Source organism: Haliotis rubra, unplaced genomic scaffold (assembly GCF_003918875.1).
Source record: "Haliotis rubra isolate DU_JTF1 unplaced genomic scaffold, ASM391887v1 Scf8, whole genome shotgun sequence".
Lineage (NCBI taxonomy): Eukaryota > Metazoa > Mollusca > Gastropoda > Lepetellida > Haliotidae > Haliotis > Haliotis rubra.
Window position 1 is genome coordinate 4197441 of NW_025767523.1, and position 17209 is coordinate 4214649.

Genomic DNA, 17209 nt, shown 5'->3' on the forward strand with positions numbered 1-17209 from the left:
GGGCAAAGGGGTGCATGTAAACAAGGCTTTAGACTCAGTATTATTCGTTACACTGCTATACTGAGTCTAACAAAACCTAGTTGAAAGTCGCGTCAGATAACATTTGGCCAATCAGACAACGACTACTTGTTAGGGTTCGGCGGGACTTACAAAACGGTTTGGGGATGTTCTCTTCCCTGGTCGCAGACACTGATCTATCAACAAACGAAAATCCGCATAAAACACATATATTTGACCAGCAGTATATACGCTTATGGGTTTCTAATGATATGGTTATTATTTGCTAATATTTTAGCAAGATGCCATCCTTGAATATTGACAAAAACGCTATTTTCTGCGACTGTTTACTCATTGCGTGTATCACTCGGAAGCGATCGTGCGGAAAATAGCATTCGGAATCGTTCGAGTTTTTGAGGTAAAGGTTCACACGGTTTGTGCGAATGTTAACTTTCGCGATTTGGTAAGCTGTGATCTGATTGGTCAGTCCAAAAGGTTAGCTGACAGGACCTTCTACAAGGTTTTGTTAGACTCAGTATAGCAGTTTACTTAGACTGCATGCAGGTGACCGTCACATAGCTGAGTGCTATACACAGCATGTAAGCAAACAAACTTTTATGATTTTCTCAGACACATCAGAACACGTAAACACGGAAGACCCTTATCAAAATATCATTGATGACTCTGACTCTTAACAGAGGGCTTCATTATGTGAAGTTCCAGGTTAGAATTGGTCTTCAGCACCCATGCTTGTCGTAAGAGGCGACTAACGGGATCGGGTGGTCAGGCTCGCTGACGTGTCATCGGTTCCTAATTGTGTAGGTCGATGCTCATGATGTTGATCATTGGTCGTCCAGACTCGATTATTTACAGACCAGTGGCGTTAAACAACAAACAAACAAAAATAATTGTATTTTAGTGTCTGCACGACCATGGAAACCGTCTTCAACTATAAACATCGCAAGTGAGAAACAATCCGTTGTTTCATGATAAAGAAAGACTTACTTTACGCAGGAACTTCAAATGTCACTCGAAATAATCAGGTTTCCTCTCTGATTATTTGCTCTGAATAGGGGAAGAGGGAAAGGTTTGCGTGGTACAGCTTTGTAAGGAGTCGGTGTGAAGCACTGATACACATAAATGAGGGACCTTACATGTGAATATACCGGTTAGAAATGATCCCCAGCAACACCTTTGTCGAGAAAGGCGACTAACGGGATCGGGTCGCTGACCACCAGACTCAGTTATACAGATGGAAAATATCTGAGCGCGATGGACTCCACTTTGCCGTAGTACCTTGTTTAACAGAAAAGGGTTCTTACCCTACAATCCCAAAACGCATCTCACGCCAATGTTTCTCAAGCAGAATATGAATAAGAAAATATCCACATACCGAGTAAACCATTTGTCAAGGCAATATATACATGTATTTTAAACTCATTTTATACATACATTTAATTTAGAATCAAATAGAATGAAATGCTTGCCATAGATTTGTTTTAAAGCGATGAGTGCTTAACCAAAGAAAATAATCAACAAATGGCGACCAATAAAAGTTGTGTTTTTCCGATAACTTTCATTATTTATACATGTGTGTATGTAATAATACCAGATGCAAAGACACCTAAACAACTGAAATACCACGACTTGAAATACATTATGGGGAAATCAAGGCAAAACCCCAACAACTTTCAAACCACTGAGAATTATATAACGGGTTTGAAAAATCGCGCTTCGTAACTTGCAGAGTAACGTCCCTTTGAACAGACAACGTCACTATGGCGACGTTTTCATTCCTCATCGACGATCGGCGAATGTGCACGTGCAAACGACATTGTCTCTGCTTTTGTTTCTAATATATCATCTTATACATTATCGGTACTTCTTAAACTCTTCCCAAACTGTGGATAATGTCTGGTAGGTAGTAATTTGAATTTAGCATGAACTTGTTATCCTTAAAAACGTGTTGATACGGTATTATATAAATTAAATTCTCATACTTTCTCATGTTGTAGTTCAGTTGACTTTTCCTTTCAGAAATTTGGTACACAGAGAGTTAAACTTTGTCAGGTATTCTAAAGTTATATTTTTCATTTTTGTAATTGTATTCAAAGGTACCAACGGGATCATGTCTTGTGGGTAGTATTTTTAGAGTTACAAGTAAATGTATATAAATTTGTCTTATATAAACTGTAACGCTGTTATCAAGCTGTGAAATGGTTTTAGATGATATTTTTTCCTCATGATCTAGAATGATTTGTATTAGGATGTGTTTTGCTTTAGTGAGTTGAGTTGTAACGCCTTAAGCAATATCCGTGCAATATCACCGCCGGCGACACCAGAAATGGGCTTCACACGTGTTGTTAATGAGGAGAATCGAACCCAGACCACCGCTGTCTTCCGATGTATAAATTACGGCAGTTGGAATAGATCTACTTGGAAATTCTTCATGTATTTTCGTGAAGAATTTTTTTACAATATCAAATAAATGTTGCAATTTATTGTTTATCACGTCTTTACGTCACTTAATAATTTTTCCACACCACTGGCAGGCGTTAAACTTGGTCTTGTCCCCTACCTGTCGACATCAGCCAGTCATATTGGAGTAGACGTAATTGGGATTGGAATCGTGGATTCCAGTGAAGAAAATATTTGAAATATCAGTCAGATCTAATTTATCATTTCCGTACGACCAATCGTTTATACTATAAGTTATCACATCGTGTCGATTTTTATGTAAAATTACTCGGGAGTAAAAACCCGTAGATATTGCAATTTTTACTATTAGTTTGTTTTTATTTATGTGAGTTGTTGACAACAGCTGATCGATTGACCTCAGTGCAGCGCACCTTATGTGCACGCTTTTCTCACTTCGCGTGGTCAGTTAATATCTTTGTATTTCGCGGATCGTGACGTGTGACATGGTATTGTATCAGCCACTCAATACATTCTTATGAGGCTGGATAAATTTATGTAAAATAGTAAGTAGATATTGCAATTTATTAGTTTATTAAATAATTGTATTAGTCTTTCTTTGTCGCCTCACCACAGGTCTTAAACGACATCAGACCAGCCAGTGGCTTACGAAACTCCCATCTACCATCGCCGGACACGCCGCCCAACAGGTAACTGTTTTACATATCTGTTCTTCTTTACAAAAGTCTGTAAATTTAGTATATGAAACACGCAAAGTTTTGTTCAGATACGGAAGAAGTAAATGTAGCAGAAAATTAGGCAGAGATTAACATTAATATTCAACTGGTAAAAAGGCAGTAATGAAACAAGCCCGTGGGGTTAGATATTTGGTATATTTCTCATAAAATATAGGCGTAGATAATAACTGATTCAAACAAACAGGAGTGAGTGAGTTTAGATTTACGCCGCACTCAGCAATATTCCAGTTATATGGCGGCGGTCTGTAAATAATCGAGTCTGGACCAGACAATCCAGTGATCAACAGCATGAGCATCGATCTGCTCAATTGGGAACCGATGACATGTGTCAACCAAGCCAGCGAGCCTGACCACCCGATCCCGTTAGTCGCTTCTGACTAAAATTATTTCTTATATATTTCAACTTGCTCCTCGAACGTCTTTCGGTTGTTGTTTTTTCATAACAGATGTATGAAGCAATGGATACGCTGCCAGCCTTTGGGCTGGGCCAGGGCAGCATCTTCGGGGTAAGATTTCTTTCTGTTCAACACTGTTTTAAGTAGTGCATAAAACATAATTTAAGAAATGTAATGTCGTGTTTACACTTCTAAATGACTGTAAAACTTAGTGGTTACGATTTTTAAAGCATGAACCACTGTCTTTGTGAGTTACGTTTGGGGTTACAAAAATATCCATCGAGAAAGAAGATTATATACTATGTTAATAATACAATTTTCAAGTGTTTTATGATCCCATTTGGGTTGGATTAGATGATACATGTTGTTTTTTAACGTCGGCCTCGGCAACATGACGTCAGGCTCTATTAGAGGGACAGTTCATAATTTATGGCTGTGTGTGTGTGTGTGTGTGATGATGATGATGATGCTTTTAAGGGGGGGTCACCCATTTAGTTTCTGGGGAGGTAGGGGCGTCATCAATTTTGTACACGTTTCTAGGGGGGTCAGCAATTTTGCACATAAAGATATTTTTAAAATATGCTTAAAAATATGGAAAGGGGAGGGGGTATTGACTTTGTACATGACATGCAGGGGGCACTTACTTTGTACAAAAAAATTATTTATTTATTGGGGGCACACATTAACATTGTACATGCTTCTCCATAAAAATCATCCTCTACCCCCCTAGCCATAAATTATGAAAGGTCCCTAATACTTGAGTCTGGATTAGCCAAACTTGACACTGACGATAAACCGATCAAGGATCAACCGTCATATGATCCGCCTCATTCGACATGAATGGATTGTCATGGTATAAGCATGGAGAAATGGCATGGTATCAAGAAGGGGGAGGAGTTCTGATATTTCAATCAGAACTCTGGATTCCTGTAGTAATACCCATACAGACGAGCAGGCAGGATGTTGTTCAGGACTACGTGTTACCACACTTACCGTGGATATGCGGTACCGTATTGTCTTCCCTATGCCTTGTATAGTCTCGACCAGCGTGATCGATCTACGCAACCGGGATACGATGACGTGTGTCAACTATGTAAGCAAGAAGTTATTAGGCTTCTATGTTGTTCATGACTATGTGTTTTAGCACACACTGACCATGGATATGTTGGGTACCTTATTGACATGCCTTGTATTAAGTTGGGGGAGAGGTTACTCTTGTTACACATGGATTCTAACTTCAGGAAAACACAATGGACACACAACCCGCCACAGGACACAGTCAGTTCAGTATATTCTCGGTAGGTAACATAAGTTGTTTTCATTGTCATTTTCCAATTACATAATCTGACAGTAGGAACATGAACATTTATATCAGCACTGAATAAACATGACACGGGTCACATGGATCGTATTACAGTGTTTACTTGTTTGTTTACTTCAGGACAATGACATGGACACTCTTCCTGCAGCAGGACCTGCACAGTTTAGCATCTTTGCCAAGGTAAGAAACTGTAAATCTAAACTGGGCCGTAATGCTTCTGGCTTTAACAAATGTACATACTCAGCTAAAAGACACCCTCCACCTACTGAATTGTTGTGTTGACATATCAACTCTTCAATTTACTTGACATTAAGGTTGTTATTTATTTCCAATATAAAACATGACTAAACCAAATACCATCTTGAACTAGAGGACATGTTCAATCACCTGTTGGTATTTCAGCTCTTCAGATCCAGAGTTGGAAGAACGTGACGGGTACTTTTCGTACCATGAATCTAAACCACATCCTATAGACAGGGCACTGAAGCTCACCTTCATAACTTCAGAGCAGGATGCATCTGCAGGGATGGACCTTGACACAGATCTTTGGTGTCTGGGTATGGAGTTATGCGTTGGAACCATTACCCAGGGTATCGTCTTAGGTATAGGTGTATGCCTGTAAACCGGCGTGGTGTATAGATGATCTACTTAGGTGGAACATTGTATCCTTTTCCTTCATCTCTGAATGATACAGTTGTGTGTTGTTATTGGGAATTGCAGTGTCTGCTCATTTTATGTAGGAATGATGTTGGAGTGAATGGTTCTGAAAGGATCAGCGTGATGTGAAGGAAGATAAAGGTGGATGGGTTAGGAGTGAACAGGAATGATGGACTAAGTTCTTACAACTAAATTTGTTAGGTTTGGCTAGGATAAGAGATCGGCCGAAATGACACCTGGTGTGTCTGATCGAGTAGTGAGTGATCAGAGGAAAATATAATTGACATCCGGAATATTTCGGCTCTGTCGCAACTAGGCTATATTGTTACATATTATATACACATACCTATGCATCAAAATATATATTGGGCTTTGGACTAGACTAATGGTGAAAGCGTATGCTCGTCATGCAGGTTCGATTTGCCACATGGGCACAGTCTGCGAAAAAGGTGTTCTCGTGTCTAGTGATATTGCAGGAATATTCCTAAAAGTGGCCTAAAACCATACTCACTCACTATAATTGAGTATCCCTGATACAGACAGCACTTTCCATGAATACATTTCTCACAAATCATAAAGATATAATTTTATATTAATGTAGTATTTAACATATACTTTTACATATATGTATATGTATTGGCTGTTGAGCGGAACAGTGTTGCCACATAACCACAGCCATTTACAAAAAGAACATAGAGTTTTCTTTCAATAGAATAAGGTGTCTGTGATCTTGCTAATGTTACATTGTTGATACAAATTTGTCTATATGTGTCTTTCAATTAATGCTTCCTATATAACATGTGAATGTATATTAGTATCTGTATATAAGCAGATTATCATAAACGTTTTACTTCATAAAATACCCCAGGAATTTCATTAAAACGTGCAGATATTCTTTAAAATATCATGCATCTGACTTTTAAATAGTGCAATTGTTATACGTGTTTATAATGACTATTCATATATTTCTTTAACTCATACAAAATGTGTGCAATTTCTTTAATATTGAATGTAGTGTGATATAAAATACAGTGCTGTTGTTTCTCATTGCTATTATTATACATCTGTTGATTTTTGCATTGTTTTTTAATAAAGATTTTTGCATCCTTGGTGTTTTTGTCTGACTGTTTCCATTGTGGAGAGGTTTTGGTGCACTTACAAGCAATCAGCTGCAACCTGGAAGTAACCTGTACACACTCTAACAATTATTATAAGCATTACGAACCTAGATACCTGCAAACCGTCAATCTGGAGTTAGTCTTTCTGGGGCACTTGCAGTCAGGGATTCCTGTAATTTGTTGCAGGGACATTACTATATATACAGTAGACCAAAGACATTTAATCCCGATTCTTTCATGGGGAACTGGGCTGCCAGGATTTACAGGGTTTCAGTGTTCCCATCAGTCATATTTAAGGAACTGCCATGTAAATGTGTGCGGTTAGTATTCAGTGTTTCATGCTTGGCAGCACCTATTACTGCAATGTTACGCACCTCGGATGATTCATATGCAGCAGCTGTCTGGGATCTAATCAGCACCTCTTGGACAAACAAGCCACAGTGCTTGAGTATGGGTTTACGCTTATGTTAGCAATATTCCAGCAATATCACGGCGGGGGAAACCAGAAATGAGCTACACATGTTGTACCCTGAACCCGTGTGGCGAATCGAACCGGGTTTTTCGACGTGACTAGCGAACGCTACAACTACTAGGCTACCCCGTGGGCCCAATCATAGTCAGGCGGAAGAACGTTTCCAATCCAATGGTATCTTAAACAAATTGGAAACGAGCAAATGTTGGTAATATGGGCTTCATTCATGTGTTTATCTGTTGTAAGTATAAATGGAGATTATTACGGGTGGGTTTTAGATGACATTCTGTATCAGCAATAGACACAGGCGGAGAAATCTGTTTATGGTATACAGTCATTCTTAAATTCTCGAAATAATATTTTGTCATCTCTAACCAGGGATACTCTACAACATATATATAGTCTCCCTGCTCTAACAAACGGTAGAATCTACTCAAACACCTCAAGTTTTGGCTTACCTTTAGAATACACCTCCCAATGTTAGTGAATACATATAGATATATCGTTTCCATATCAGTGCTTGCAGACCTCTGCCGCTTGGGTATTTTCACCGGTTTTAAAAAGACAGATTTGTCCAAATCATTATCTTTCTTAATTTGTCGCTGTGTGCAGATGTGCTCTTCCGTCTTCGTAACGTTATGACAGAAACCAAACGCAACTCTACAGAAACGTACGACGGTCAGAGTCACTCTCCTACCCACAGTTCCATGCGGAACATTATGCTAAGTCATCACTTCGCCGAATTCATTCGAAACTACTCGAATCTTTCCGTGACCTTCTTGGAGTTTACGGAAAGGGGCGAGTGGTGACGAATGCCGAATGGTGGGTTAGAGTAACTTCCCTTTGATGAAGGGCAGTTACTCTAGCACGCGGACGGATGGACTGTCGCGAAAAACAAGAAGAAACGTTCATGACACGGAAAATTCAATACGGTTACGGATTTCCATGAATTTACTCATGAATCATTCAAAAAAAATATTTGCATGTTACCTGCTTTACTGTGGTCACATTTCAGGTGTGATTGCTGCAACTGTGTCCCAGTGCCTATTTGTTCTAAGTATTGCTGCTTCATTCATTTTGAATAATGAACATGGTGATAAATTCAATTTCTGTTAATATCAATATTTATGATCAAATAGCTATAACTATCTTTTAAATCTTGGTAAGTTGGAATGTGCATTAGCTGGTCGCCTACATGCAATATTGAATGACAGAAGTTCATAAACCATTTCAGAACCGGATTATTAAAAGGGGGCCTTCTACCTTCTCTGTAATTGAAGACATAGTCTTTATATAATGTTCACATTCAAACTTTATATTTGTTCATGACCCATGCTCCATCCCATAGTTGTTGCATTGCTGTTCCAATCAGCTTTACAGACTTTTATAAGTTTTATGGAAACCCCTAAACTGGAGTCGTGAAGTACATACGATTTCATGAAATCATACTTTCGACCAACCCCAGCATGGCATACAAATTCAATGTAGATGTTGTGTTCAAACCCCACACCATGGTAAATGTACACCTAAGTGATTGAGATATTTAAATGATTAGTTCCCTTACTTTTTTTATAGGTAATGCATATGGTGCCTACATAGCTGGCTCGTTTTCCTAAACACTAATACAGTTACATTATCCAAGAGTTCAAAACCTTGTCTACCATAAACCTACTTAACATGTGAATGTATATCTATGGATGTATATGCAGTCTGTTGGAACAGGTGTAAATAAGTAATGCCAGAAACCTGTATGTTAAAATCTAGTTTGTTATGCATATATTAAAGTCATGCAGTAATACGAATAGTACTTGTTATACATTTGTTATTAAATTTATTGATAAACATATTGATATTTTTCAACATGGACTTAATATATATCCTAGTAATGTGTATATGAAAATGCTGTTTAGCAGAATAGCTCTACCTCATAAATAAACAAACATGTGAACTGTCTGTACAATATGATGCATGTTATATATACTATAGAAGTATTTTTACTTGTTGTCATTACTATACATCTGTTGATTTTTGTACTGTTATTTTTCAATAAAGTTTTTTGCCTTGTTGATGTTCCATTCTGACTGTTGTTTCCATTGCGGTCAAGTAGTGCAGTTACAAGCAATCAGCGTCAACTACTGGGAGATAGTAAAGATATAGGGAACTATGAATATGGACAGAGAAAACTTCTCAAACCATCCTTCATTAACCAACATTTTGGACAATTACTTCTGTGAATGCCTGTATATAGTGACAGGGACATAACTAAAAAATGTCCATACACTCATTAATCCCAGCCTACCCCAGCGACCTTCTATATACAATCTAATCAGATGTTATGGACCCTTGCCAACTGTGGGTTGTTGCAAGTCACAGGCACCTCAGGGAGTCTGGAGGTAATGCTACCACATGATGTTAAACCAAGCGAAATGGTTTCCAAATTTGCTAGCCAGTCCGGCTAGCTATGCCTAAAAGTTACTTGTTCACAAAATAATTCACTAGCCAAAATTTGAATGTAGAAACTAAGTAAAAGATTATAAAATAGATGAGAATAAGATATTGTCGACATGACACAGGTTTCATCATTAAGCTGCTAATATGATGAACATTTTTATCGGGCCATAATCTTGCATGATTTAAAAGTGTGTTCTAACTTATAAAGTCGGAGAGAGTGATATATTTACAAAATGACCCCATGAAAATTCACTGGCCAGTTGGGCCAGTGACTGTGGAGATTTACTGGCCTGAATGGATTTTTACTAACCACGGGCTACCAGGCCAGTGGCTATTTTGCACACTGGTGATGCCACACAGTGTCTATATATATCCATTATGTACATATCCTAGTAACCGGAATGTCATCCCTGATGTTTCTTTGGCTTCATCCCTATGGATTGAATATTGCTCAGCATCCAAAACTACACATCAGCCAGTTGTTTGGAGAAACATGGTGGAACTGCTTGTAGAGAATGTCCTGGAGCCAGAGTTTGAGAAACTGTAAGATTGTGGGCGGGAAACCCATCTTTTATGATTTTAAACGTTTGAAGATCCAGGACAGAATTGGTCTTCAGCATCCAATGCCTGTCGTAAAATGTGACTAACAGAATCGGGTGGTCAGACTCTTGGTTGGTGCTTGTTATTGTGGATTGTTGCTGATGATATTAACCACTGGATTGTCTGGGTTTTTTCTTTCGATTCCATCCTGTCATCAAACTAGTTTTGCTGGATGTGTTTCATTGTAACTACAGTGGATGTGATTTTCATTGCAATAAGTGCAGGCTTCCCTACATAATGACCTCTTATTTCCTATGTGCTATGTCACCATCAAGAACTGGTGATGTTACTTGTGACTTAAGCTAGCCCTTGTTGTCACTGGCGAATGGCAAATAAAAATTGATTGTGGTCAAAATGTATCACTTGCTTGATAAAGGTGTTAGAACGTTGTTCCCACTGTAATAAAGAAGTTGTTCATCAACATACAGCTGAATCTGATGCTCACTGATTGAATGCTGGGTTGCAATCATAGCACTATGACTCTCCTATTTCCCTTACTTTAACAGAGAATTATGACCATCCCAGTGCTAAGATCGCATTGTGAAACAGGACCCTGGTCTGCAACATGTCCATGGAACAAAAAATATGAAAAAACCCCAGGGTATATTACATAGATTATTTATTCAATATATAAAATATAATCCATAATACTTGGTTAACAATGCATGAGTTTGGTGATATGAGTGAAGTCTAATAAACAATGATATTAATGTGAGGCATTAGTCTCTGGTTGCTCTTATAGCAAACTGTTAGTATGATTTTAAGTCCAGTATCTCTCTCAATAAAGAACAAAGGTTTTTCAGTCTCATCAAGCTGACTTGCTTTTTGTCAATTCAGATCCATGATCAGAAATACACTGTACAACAAAATTAATTTCCACAAAATTTTACTTAACATTAAGTTCAACCATGGGTTTGTAGTTTCTAAATGTTAGTAATACATTTGAGAAGGTCCATGATATTGCAGCTAGAATATCACCTTAGCTAGGCAATTCTACATTGTACAGTTTATACAGTGAGCTTTTATATCACACTAATATTATTTCTGACATTTTATGTGCATGGTATAATCTCTTCTGTTTAGAGTATTCACAATATATACAAATCTTACACCAAAAAGTAATATCACAAACCTGTGGCATCAACCATCACCTCTGAATTCAATGGGGTCTTTGATTCATGGAAATGGGCAACATGATATTTCATTTTAATAGATTCCTCTTTTGTAATAGAAAAGTACAAACCAAGACAATTCATTTGTATAAAAAATTAAATATAAAACATTTGTTGGTTCATCCAAAGTTGATGTAAGTGATATTTGCAAGGCTCCTTAAGTAGTGAGTATTTTAAATTAAATTTGATGAACACAGATCATATAAAAGAAATTCATTTGACTGTAGCAAAGCTATGTACATATCATGCACGTCTGGCATGCTGTGTACAGAGAATGTGATGCCACAAAGTTCTGAGAGCATAACATACGCTATTAGTACATTCATTCAGATTCATAACATCAGCATGGATTTCTAAATTACAATACTAGGTGTAAACAAGGTGAAAAAAATGGGTTTACAATAGAAATATATAACATTGTTTCTCAAAATGACAGACAAATTAATCAATTAATCTCTCTCAACATGCGGCATGAGGAACTAATTATAAACATTTCTAAAGAATTTAGTTGCATCAAATCTTGAAAAGTGTCTTTTTGAAGAAAAAAAGAGATTGTATATAACTACAGACAAATGCTGTGTAAAGGTGAACAAAATAGTGTGATGAAAGGTGACTGTGACCTTGCAAGTCTTGTCTCAGTTATTGCTAAGCTTTGTACACAGCAGGGTCGTCATCTGAAAGAAAAACACAAAATATATAGTACAAAATTCATTTATGAGAAATTTAAGTGGCAGGTAAAGGTTTATGCCCAAATAATTACATCAACAACAAAATGTATATATATTCTGAACAAGTCTATAGGTAGTAACATTAATTATGAACAGAATATGTGTGTCCTGATTACTGAGTCCACTTCATTCTACAGTGTACTTATTTTAGAGAATATAAAATAATCAGAAACATGATACACAAAAGTAATCTATTAAAATGAAAATAATCATTTCTAATTGCAATATTTCTGTTTAGTATGCCACAAATTTGAGGTGAATAAGCTTAAAAAAAGTGATTTCAACACATATGTAGGTAAATACCGCTTACTTTAGTATTTGTTTAAAGAACTTTCAGTATTTGTCAAGAATGATGCAGTTCCTTTACAAACTATGCTAAACGTATTGATGTTTAAAAAAAGTCCTTTATTAACATTTGAAAACAACATAAGAAGAAATCCTAGGAATAGTCATCATATTTATTCTTAATTTTTGTGGATAGTTTATAAATACAAAGATGGAAAGTGACACACAGGTAAGTATATTATGAGAAAGAGACAGGTATGAAAGCTTCAGTAGATTTAACTCCAGGCATTTTGTGATGTGTTAGTTACTTCATCCTCACCAGTAACAACAACATGTGTATCAGTGTACAGTGTGATGTACTGACAGTTAGTGAATGAGTGACTGAGTAAGGCTTTATGACGCTTTTAGCAATATTCCAGCAATATAACAGCAGGGACACCGGATATGGGCTTCATACATTGAACCCATGTGGGGAATCAAACCCGGGCCTTTGGCGTGACAAGTGAGCGCTTTAACCACTAGGTTACCCTACCGCCCCTGTTAAACTCACAGATTCATAAGGATAATGACACACGGCATGGAACAATGTTTTCTTGAAACCAACTTCAAATATTTTGTATTAAACAAGACAAAATATGTCATTACTGGAGTTAATCCACACACCTCTGCTCACTTAAATCATCACAACTGTGCTTACATATGTCATAAATATTTAAATTCACACATATGGTAAAGAATACAATATGTGGTAAATTAATACAACTGTGATAATTCATGTCTATTTATAGTAAATTCACACACTTGTGCTGAATTAGGTCATTCTGAAGTAAATTCACTCACTTGTGCTGAATTAGGTCATTCTGAAGTAAATTCACGCACTTGTGCTGAATTAGGTCATTCTGAAGTAAATTCACTCACTTGTGCTGAATTAGGTCATTCTGAAGTAAATTCATGCACTTGTGCTGAATTAGGTCATTCTAAAGTAAATTCACTCACTTGTGCTGAATTAGGTCAATTCTGAAGAAAATTCACTCACTTGTGCTGAATTAGGTCATTCTAAAGTAAATTCACACACTTGTGCTGAATTAGGTCATTCTAAAGTAAATTCAATCACTTGTGCTGAATTAGGTTATTCTGAAGTAAATTCAATCACTTGTGCTGAATTAGGTCATTCTGAAGAAAATTCACACACTTGTGCTGAATTAGGTCATTCTGAAGAAAATTCACACACTTGTGCTGAATTAGGTCATTCTGAAGTATATTCAAGCACTTGTGCTGAATTAGGTCAATTCAGAAGAAAATTCACACACTTGTGCTGAATTAGGTCATTCTGAAGTAAATTCACACACTTGTGCTGAATTAGGTCATCTTAAAGGAAATTTAGACTCCCTGTAGACCACTACAGAGTATGCCATGTGCTGGAATATGTCATTTTGTGGTATATACATTCAAACACCCGTGCTTGATACAGGTTACCACTGCAATACATAGACTGACAACTGCATTTGAATATGTCATTTTGTTACAAATTCACACACCTGTGCTAAATAATGTCATTTTGTTGTAAAGTCTCTCCAGTCATTTTTTCATATGTTAACTCTGTGCATAAATATAGGCCACAGGTGTGTGGATTTGATATCTAGAATTTCGACATACACATTTGCCAGGACTGAAAAAGTGGTGAGGAATAAGATTATTATTAGATATCTTAAAACTTAGGCATATGATTTTATCATTGAATACCTTCAGAGTTGATAGACCGTTTGATCACCTGCCTGCATAAAATAGTCAAAATTTCATTCAAAAGATGAACATTCTATATAAGTTTAAATAGTTAAACACACACACCACCCAAGTATCTATTTAAAAAATATAGCAGAAAAATATATACAGTGTTATTACAATTTGAGAATAGATGGGAAAGATGACAGATACTATAACTAGACTAGCAAAGCTGTATACTTCATCTGGTATGTTATTTTACATCATGCAGTAATTCATAGTTTCCACTGATTATGTAATAATTCTTGTTAGTCAAGAGTCTATCATAAATCATATTTACAGGGGGTAACATTCCATGGTAGCAGACATTCACAAAAAAGGTTTGCAGACAAGTATTACATGAGTAAATATAAACTGTTAGAAGCAGGAACAGCAGATATAAGCTAGTCAAATTTACCATACTCCAGCAATTCAATGCAACATAGGCTTGAATGACTCATACTACCCTACATAGACTTGTGTTCAGTTCCTGTTTTCGGGTATTATATGAAAAATGTTTAAGCAATGACTTAAAAGACTAGGCAGCTAGAAGAGGTATTGAGTTAGTATGGGACACGGGAAACAAACAATGACGTGACTGAAATCACGTGGTTACCTTCCCATCAAGGTCATATGATACTTGTATAATCAACTTCGTGTCGGGTAACCTTGGACCTCACAGATTGGTTGATACTAGCTTGGGCTTCAAAAGGTCAGGAAATATATGTTTAGCATCTTTTCATTTTTGTAATATTAAAGTGGAAAAAACGTAGTAACCTTTGTTAACATGGCACCTGTTTGAACAGTATTTCACAGAGCCTGGGGTAACGAAAGTTGTAGGCTTTTACCACTTTGATAGAACCTACAATCATGGGTATCAGGCCTACCAAAGAAAACTTTCCCACTGTGCAGAAAAACGCAGAAAAGCCCACATTAATCGTGGAAATAGCAACTAAAACATAATACCTTGCTACTGAAACAGTAAAAACGGCAACTTTAAATCGCTAACACTGCATCATAAAACGAGGAGCCCGCAACTTCGATTTTGCGCATGCGCACATGGAAGAGGAAGTCTCGACCACATGTTGACATTTTCCAGCTTGGACAAAAGTTACATTCCTTTTTAAGTATTTCTGTTGTGTTATTTGGCATTTATCATCATGATACTTGAGTGCACACTTGTTTAGTTTACTTTCCATTCGATGAAACGATCGACAGCAATTATTTCGACATATCTAATACTTTTTCTACGCGAGGCGATTCACGGTTGCTCGGAAATTGGAAAGAAGCCCAGATCGTAATGCACATGAGCAGTAGAGGTCAAAGTTCGCTGATATAAAAATGTTACAGTTTCATAGTTTTTCGTTGCCGTTTTTACTGTTTCAGTAGCGAGGTAATGTGTATATGTTGCTATTTCCACGATTATTGTGGGCTTTTCTCCGTTTTTCTGCACAGTGGGAATGTTTTCTTTGGTAGGCCTGGGTATGGTGGTGACAAACCAAGGATTATTGGGGTATTCAAACCCATGATAGGTGGATACATTTAAACATGGTGTATCTTTCAGTTATATTGAGTACAGAAATCTTCAGTGACAGATTAATTTTTATAGAACTACAAGCAAGAAAGCAAAGATTTATGTTATTCATCTTTTAGATATATCATTTAACTTAAGTACATTTGCGCCTATTTATTTTTATATTCTACATGTGTTAATGCATCATAAGATTAATTTCTTTGATTAGTTGTGCAACTTGCATAGCCCAGAGTGTTAGCATTGTCAATGGATAACGTAAACTGTCGCAACATTTACAATCACTTCTGAAAGGAACAATACATTGTACATGTCTATTTAAAGAGAAGGAACTATTTGTTCAAACTTACCTGAAATAATAAACTGTGGATTATCAAAACTCTTTTCCACATTTTGTGGCAGCATATATCTGGGTCCGCTGATAACTGATGCTGCTTTAGATGGGACATAGGCCAGAGGGTAGTCATAGGGTCCTCTTGGGGATGCAAGGCTGGCTCTGTCGTCATAATCACTAGCAGCCTGTCTTGGAGGCGTTGGTCTGCGATAATGAGAACAATAACTATTACAATAACATACACAAATTTGGTCATATTTGTGAGAGAGTTTATTTTACAAATAATGCAAACTCAAGGATCTTAAAAACGTGGACAACTTGTATCATTCTGAACAGTGAGTGAGTGAGAGTTTAGTTTTATGTCACTTTTAGTATATTCTAGCAATATCATGGCATGGGACACAGGAAATGGGCTTCACACATTGTACCCATGTCTTTGGCATGATGAGCGAACGCTTTAACCACTAGGCTACCCCACCCACCCCCATTCTAAATAGGTTTGTCCCAGAAAAATAATAGTAAAATGATCTTACCTTCGTCGGCGATACAGACAAGCTGCGATTAGGATGAGCAGCAATATAAAGCCTAAGATGCCGATGACAAGACCCACGATTGTTAATGTCTCCTGGTTTGATACCAGTTCAGCCGCTGAAATGAAACAGAAAATATGTCTGATTGATTTATCATAAGAGATTTAAGGCAACAAATACACTATTTTGTTACAATTATGGCCGTCAAAATAACAAAAATTTCATCAATTGTTGGAGACAGACCCTTCTTCCATTGCTGAGCCATCAGTATGAGCTATTCTGAGGCAGCACTTTTCAGATTTTATGGGTTTTTTAACAGATTCAAACAACAGGACTCAAAGCAATGATCAACCTATTTTCATTTAGACTAAATCCCCATCTTTGATAGATCATCAGAAATCATTACAAGACATAGAATATTATATGGGTAAAATAACAGACAGTCATCCAGGTTTCTTGCTAGAAATGACATCTTTATACAAAGGCAGAAAGAACATTCAGGCCTGTGTCTTAAGGTCACCTGTATGATCAATGGGAATCCTTGAAGACACTGAACATATATCTGGTTAAATAACCAACACTCATTCATATTTCACAGTTAAACAAGGTGCCCTTATTCACTGTGACCATCAGATATCAGACATGCACTCGGGTACAACAAAGTCATCCAGGTCAGAGCTACCA

The 17209-nt window shown here is 37.0% G+C and overlaps 2 long non-coding RNA genes across 2 annotated transcripts; one reads left to right on the top strand and one right to left on the bottom strand.

Moving 5' to 3' along the window:
* Window positions 1-3612: 3612 nt before the first annotated feature.
* LOC124261416 lies at window positions 3613-5055 on the top strand. Its single transcript, XR_006894317.1, has 3 exons — window positions 3613-3676; window positions 4807-4863; window positions 5007-5055. It is a non-coding gene; the product is annotated as an uncharacterized LOC124261416 (long non-coding RNA).
* Window positions 5056-10786: 5731 nt separating this feature from the next.
* On the bottom strand, window positions 10787-15078 carry LOC124261406. Its single transcript, XR_006894313.1, has 2 exons — window positions 14747-15078; window positions 10787-12030 (listed from the first exon to the last, which is right to left on the bottom strand). It is a non-coding gene; the product is annotated as an uncharacterized LOC124261406 (long non-coding RNA).
* Window positions 15079-17209: the final 2131 nt, after the last annotated feature.